The 7,500-nt window shown below is 42.3% G+C and overlaps 1 protein-coding gene and 1 pseudogene across 3 annotated transcripts in view; both read right to left on the bottom strand.

Moving 5' to 3' along the window:
* LOC127001696 (uncharacterized) overlaps positions 1-1,705 on the bottom strand; it is a 2,627-nt pseudogene extending 922 nt beyond the window's left edge.
* LOC127001697 (galactoside alpha-(1,2)-fucosyltransferase 1-like) overlaps positions 1-7,500 on the bottom strand; it is a 34,674-nt gene that overhangs the window by 18,460 nt on the left and 8,714 nt on the right. The window lies entirely within an intron of this gene.

The raw sequence follows: 7,500 nt of genomic DNA, 5'->3' as shown, positions 1-7,500 counted from the left end.
GATGCGTGCGGCACGACGCGATCGACCCATAGTTTTACTGATTCGAGCGCAAATTTAAAGAGATCTCCATCCTGAGATGTGTTTAGAATCCACGACTTGCTTGCTAATTCCAACCTGATTCTCACATCTGTGCCGTCGAGGAGATACGCGTCTAGACTCGCAATATCTAACAGCAAAGGTGCTGTCATACTAAGACCGTGTGCTTTTATGTTGGCAATCATTTCCTTTTCTTGTTTATTGGCTCCTGTAAAGTACTCGTCACTATACGTGTTCACTATACCTTTTCACTCTGATCATCACGGAAAAAGAAGGAACTACGTCCAATCGAATCTAACTTTTCTTGGGGGATCGACGTTATCATTTTAACAAAGGCATGATAATTAAAGAGGGCGTTGGATTCTACCATCTGTTCGTTGAGGTAGCAAGTGCAATTTTTAAAAGGGTATTACTAAAGCCGTTAGCAAAACCACATGATCCGTATCACCAAGCTTCGACCCGTCCACCTTGGTCACGCGCGTCTTCATGTCTATCGAGAGTGTACTGAGATCCAGAAATTGTCCAGGAACGCCTGGAATCCTAAATTCAATATAACTATCATTAATCTCATTATTAGAACCGTCAAGATTAACGGGTAAAATATCGAGTTTGTTTCGAGATGCAATAGAACTTTCTACTGGTCTCACACGCGTCACTCGAGGAAACCCTTCGCTTACGGCGGCTGCGTACTGACGCAGAGAGGTGGTCGTCCCACCCCCCTGTACGTCAAGTCCGTATTCCGCCATCTTCCACGTTAAACTAACGTTTTCATGTTGAATATGTCACTTTTATAACATGTTTTACGTGACCGTCGTTTCGTCTTTCTTTTGCTTGTTTTCTTACGCTTACGGACGCGCCCGCCTTGGACTCGTCTTTGACGCTTGCGGACTCCCTTACCTCCCCCTCGGGCAAGTCTTTGTCCAACGCCTTTCAGAGCCGACACGCCTCTGGTTTTTAACGAGTGACGGATATCCCGTCCATCTAACACATCGCCTAATACGTCTTTCCCCATACGCACAGCTTCGGGAGCGACATTTCTCATGAGAAAAGGGATGGCTTTTTTAGCCAGACCGCTCAGTATATTAAAAATTCCACCTCCTCTTCTACCTCGCTGAACGGGAGGCGGGAGAAATATCCTAATATCCTCTAATCCACCACCCCTTGCATGACTCTCTAAAAAGAGAGCATCGAAATCATGACGTCCCGGAGGAATGAAAGTACTCCTCATGACTGTCTGTGAATGAATAACCCATCTTCACGAAAAGTGTCGTATTTATTTCTTATTTAGGGCGAATATGCAATAAAAGGGTCATGGTTTTTCCTCGCCCGTAGGTTATACTTTTACCCCTTTGATCGAGCACTCTGACGGAAATCGAATCTATGAAGGTCTTATTAAGAGATTTATATACGAGCTGGCGAAAGTCTCTACCTCCAGCAGCTTCCATGGTAACTGCATCTAATAGATTTACCATTTGCCCACCATACATCGTGGGGGTTACGCAATCGGCATAGATCAAGGCGAAGTCAACCCCACCGTCTTGGCGTGGGGGAAAGGGGGCGGGTATGTATGTAAGATTCTTGACATTGAGATCATCGGACTCATAAAAAGTATAATCCATGGTATGTGCAAATCCTAGACACTGTGCCATTCGGAATCCGAATTTAAGACTGAGTTTACAAAGTGATCATCACTCGTGCAGATACCCTTGCGAACAATTAGATCTGTCCTCCGTAACAATTTATTATAGCTAAATAAGAATTCCTCACCCTTAAAGTAATGTGTATAGTAACTCTTGAGAAGCTTTGCAAGAGCAAGGGACAGATCGCTATTGATAACATGAATCATGTACCTGGTATCACCTGCCAAGATGTTGCTCTGGGGAACGAAAGTATACAATAAGTAAGTATGATCGGGTTGAAAGTGTGCACTCGCATAAATTTCAATGCGGGCTGAAAAATCGTGCTTGGGTATACTATAAAACGTTTTAGGATACAAGCAGTTCACCATGGCTATTTCATAATCCTTATTTGGGTCAAGGAGTAAAGGAGGGTTAAGTCTATTTACAAATTGATGGGGTCTATTATCCGGAAAAATATCCCTGTTCCCTAAATTAGTCAAATATATATAATGTTCATCTCCCGCCATGGCTAGCTAGTAACTGATTCGTAAACTAACACAGGATGACATATATACACAATATTCGGAGTACTTTTATTCGAGTGTACAAACAAGAACAGTTTGAATGCCAAAAGGTTCCAGTCTGGTAGCGAGCGTCTCTATTGCAGGCAGATAGTATTCACGCCACTCCTCATCCAATTTTCCACGGCAACCCATTCCTTCGGCAATAATAATTTTTTCCATGTCCTTATGTCCCATGGCCAGCGTGACTAACTTTTTCATGCAGGTCTTGAAATGATGTCGGCGATTGATCTTGGTGTCTTCTTTCAGGCCTTCGACGTAGTGCCAGTCGTGCGATTTGTTAGCGGCCTGCATTGCCTTGACGTTGTCCTCAATCGATGCTCCCCAACCGAACTGCGTCACACAGGCGATAAGAGTCGGAGATTTGTCCGTTCCCAATGGTTCTTGCACGATCAAGGTCCCTGGCTCGTCTCGGGTGCTTACCATCGATCTCGAAAGGTTGTACAGTCGCTTCCTGCGACTATATACACTTTCATGACGATACACTTGATGCAAGTCCTTGATGAGACCAAACGCGTCACAGCCAATAGCATTTACAGCGTAAACCAAAACATTTCTACGACTGGCAAACTCGGCATCGCAGAGCTTTCCAGTAACGGTTTTGAGTGCCATGGCGACTGTGGTGGAAACAGTACTGACGATCGTTTTATTTCTCGACAGCTGCAAACCATCGCCTGGGTTAACAGATGTCGCCATTCATCCGCGGACGGATGTAGTTATCCAATCAGGTTTCCCTATCGATCTTTTCTCCCCGACAGATGTAAGTAATCCGGTATTGTCGTGTATTCGATGTAGATCTCCGATATGATTAGTAAGCAAGCCATGACCCACCAACGAGTTGCTTTTTTCTTTGTCTGACATTTCTTATGGCATCAGGAGATAGTTGAGTGAGGCGAAAGAGCATGGAAAGCAAAGACTGCTCCTCACTCGAGAATTTACCTTTGGGATTGCCCAGGTTATTAATCAAATGTATAATATTCAGACCGGAAAAGGGCGGTAAAAAATTACCCTTTTCATCCCAGGCTATATTAGGTTTTCCATCCAGTAACTTCATGAGCGATACTCCATATTCCCGATAAGCGGGATTCACCGCAACAAGAATAAATTCCTATAGCGTTGGATTTTTACGCTAATGTAAATAATATCTGTGACTTAGACGCTGGTGTACGGATGGAGTAGTGACGACAGCGGGAGCGGGAGCGGTAGAAACGGCGGCGGGGGCGGTAGCGTTCGTATTGTACATGTATTTTTCAGCGATGGACACTGGAACAAGGCAATATTCTTTCATTTTGGCAGTAAACCTGAAATCACCGACGTAACAAGTGGTAGAAGAGTCATCAAAATACTACCCCCTCTTTGCGAGAGTAAGATTGCTTTTTTTTTAAAGACGGGAGTCTTTTTTAAGGCCACTGCACGAATGTCTTTCCTAAATTTCTTCAATTTGTTTATTACGTTAGTCTTATCCGTCAGTCGCTTTTTTAAAAAATTAGAGAAAATTTCAGATATGCATTCAATTTCCTTCTTTTTCAGTCCTTTTATCAGATCCTTTCTCAGTTTGGGGGATAACTGACTGAGTAGAAAAATCAGGTCTTTATGCTGCAGAATAAGGGGTTCTTGCGTCATACCTTAGCAAAGCAGAAGCATCTATCCAACTGTCGAATTTACTAGGATAACCCCTCCAATGTACCCTGTATTGTTTCTTTCCTCGATAAGTCCTAGTCTTCAGAATATCAACTTGATAAGTTTCCGGTAAGGAAGACTTAATGAGTTCATCCCGGTAAAATGCACCTTTTACTTCTTCGCCCTCCAAATCCTTTAAATAATACGTAGGAACTGTTTGGGATGTATCAATACGGGTGATTTTAAATAACTCCTCCGTATTGTTGACGGTGTAAGCCTTATTAAATTTGAACTGCGTTCGTGAGACCGATTGTAGACGTACTATGTCTCCCACCGTCAAATCAGAACTGACGCGATTCTTTATAGTGGGACGGTTTAAATACATGCGTTTAAATTGTGCTTTGATTTGAGACAGGTTACGTATTTCATGTACCTGTTTCGGGGTTTGTTGCAAGCCTAAACCGGTATGGGGTGTGCGATTGTATGCATTCACCAGGGACGGGAGGATATGAATGTACGTTAGCGTATTGTGTAAAGTTAAATACTTATAAATCTTGGTTTTAATGGTACGGATAACCCGCTCGGCCAGAGATGCTTTCGTTTCGCGTGAATAATTTGAGTATAACAACACGCGTTTCGACGATAAATAGTCCTTCACTCGTCTGTTATAAAATTCGGTTCCTAAATCTGTAAAGAGGCGACTTGTACCTTTAGATTCTTCTGTCTCTAAAATGGACTGTAACGCAGACAGTGTACTTTGTCCTGATTTACTGGTAAGAGGTGCCACTTGTAAATACCTGCTAAAGACATCCAAACAGAATAATATATATTTGAAACCTCTATTAAATTTTTGGAGGGCGGAAAGTCTCCTAGGTCACATGTCATGATGACTCGGGGTTTTGGGGCGAGAATTTTCGACGGGGAAGCGTTTTCTCGTCTGTTTATGGAGTCAGTAAGTACGACTTTGCTGAAGAAAATCTTTGACATCACGCAATGTTATGTTCTTCTTACGTTTCCTCGCCTCCTTGTACAACTGACGTACTCCCCCTAAACCGGCTGGGTTATTAACATCGTGATAAATATCATTCAATATGTCAGTAGTATTCATAACAGGAAGACTTTTCACACAGTCCCTCGTTTACGATATTGGTACGCAGCTGTAGTTCTTCAGGTGTGTGTGGTGCCAAGTCACATAGAAGATAACCGTGGGTTTGTTTCAGAACAGTATTTTTATAAATTTCCACAAAAGCTTTTGCACGTTCTCGTCCAAAGATCTGTCTTCCTAAACACTGCACCTGGTGGATATCTCTGTTTTTCATGAGAATATAGTGGGAAGTATTTAAGCCAATACTTCGGGCGAACTTGCCTTGGAAGAAAATATTTTGGACAATAAATATAACAGAAAGATTTTGATGTCTTCCCTTGATAAAACTGTTTACAACCGCCAGAGAATTGGCTGAGGATAGAAAATTATCGTCTAATATCAAAAGACTGTGTGCCTGGGGGTCTGTATATGGAGTGATTTCATCGGCGGGGTCGATAATATCTTTGTGTAACTCGAGTTTGTCTTTAATACTGCCATTATTTTGCAGTGGATGTGAAGTAACACCACATATTATTATTCTACTAAACACCTCATGATACTTCTCAACAATTTTAGTGCACAGATGCGTTTTTCCAGAATTTGTATATCCGGCAATAATAATTCGTGCTGGCTGTCTAAATAAGTTCAGACTCTCTTCGCGGAACGTCTTATCCATGACTGTTATTGAGGTATACTAAAACAACCTTAACAAATTACAGTAATTTATTGTATATAACAATACATACATACATACATACATACTTATTATTAACAGGAGTTGCTTTGCATCTGTCCCTTCTCTAACCGTCCAACGGTTAAATCGATAACACCTACCCCCTCCCCCTCCCCCTGATCATGTAGATGACACTTGTGTACATTCACAGCTGTTCCTCTTCCAACCGTTTTCCCAATGATCACGTCATAGGTTCGTGTTTGGTTTGCTGCATTGAATGACACCTCTTCTATTGCACGTCTCTTAATATTAATTCATAGTATTAGTGCGTTGTCTCTTTGCATTGTGCGGTTGAGTGTGAAGTGTTTCTGCAGTAAAATACAGATCCGATAATTTCTCTCTCTCTCGCCATAATGCTGTGTTCACCCGACCGACCTCATCCTCCTCCTCCTCCTCCTCCTCCTCCTCCTCCTCCTTCTTCTTCTTCTTCTTCTTCTTCTTCTTCTTCTTCTTCTTCTTCTTCTTCTGTCACTTGCTCATTATTGGGGTGGTAGTACGCACGAGTGACGTTTTGATTGACGTAATAACGTTTATCATCAAACCTTGACAGGGTTTTCTTTTTTATCCGTGTTGTAGATATTTGTCCTTTGATATTCCTAATGTTATAACACTCCACACGTCTGGCAGCCTCGCCATTCAGAACGTCTTTGAAAGATTTATGTGTTAATTGTCTTTGGTGACATCCGGGTATACCTTTACATCGGGTTATATAACTCTCGTCTTCCATAAACACGGAGTACATCTTAGGTTTCAGGATCACAACTTCCTTGATGAGTTGAGCTCCAGTCTCTGACTTTAAAAGTCCTAATTTTCCTTTTCTTTCCCCGTTGAAACAGGGATGATCATGAGGGAAGTTGCTAGTATCCAGGTACTCCGCAAGCTTACCGTTTTTCAACTCGTCATTTAGATTCTTATGGATTTCTAAGCTGAATATGAAACTGTCTGTGTCTTCGTACGCCAATTTGGCGCGGTCACCGTAGTGTTTCTTGATCACGTTGTACCAAAATGAGTACATCTTCTTCTTCGCCATCTCCAATATTTGAAAACCTACATAATTAGGCTGTCTTATCCGTATAGTCTTTTTCTTGTTCATGCAGATTACCCTTTCATCACCCAGGGGATAAACACCTTTAAAGGATGGGTTAGCTACGCATTTCAAAAAGGTGTTCTTTTTAGTGACATACTTCTGCTGTACTCCATACCTTACCTCTGAAAGCAGTGTACGACCGTAAACTGCGTTTGACATCATTTTGAAAATGCGACTCCGAATTTTACACGTTTCCAGACTCCGCTGGGTAACATTTCTTTCTATAAAAGGCTTAAGGTAGCGTGACTGACGGTAGCTATATATCCCGTGAATGCATTGAATTTCGAGACCCAGAGACATCAACAGCTGGAGTAAGTCTAGACTGATTAAATGATCTTTCAATCCGAGGTGAGATGCTACTAATTTTCTGTTTTTCTTGATAAGCTTGCGTCCCTCCGCTTCTAATAATCGCTGACTGTGAGGAGAGAGCATGTCTTCTGTGATATTCATGTGGGTGAGACATAGGGGAAACTCATCTGTGGCACGAGCTACATCGGCGGATACATTGAGAGTGTCGAGATGAAGCCAGTAGCCCGTGTCGCCATCTGTTGCATGATTCGCAATCCCAGTCTCTAAAAAGACATCCATCTCCCCAGAACTGAGTCTCCTGATATCCCCCACCGGTAAGGGCGAGCACATTACTGTTGCATACAAAGAATTAAAATCTAAATAAAATATATACGTCCCAGGTCCTCCATTTCCCGCGTGACTGCTTCTCATGAATGGTCGAACACAGGTTA

The sequence above is a fragment of the Eriocheir sinensis genome, chromosome 21 (genome assembly GCF_024679095.1).
Source record: "Eriocheir sinensis breed Jianghai 21 chromosome 21, ASM2467909v1, whole genome shotgun sequence".
Lineage (NCBI taxonomy): Eukaryota > Metazoa > Arthropoda > Malacostraca > Decapoda > Varunidae > Eriocheir > Eriocheir sinensis.
This window is presented reverse-complemented; position numbering and strand designations above follow the sequence as displayed.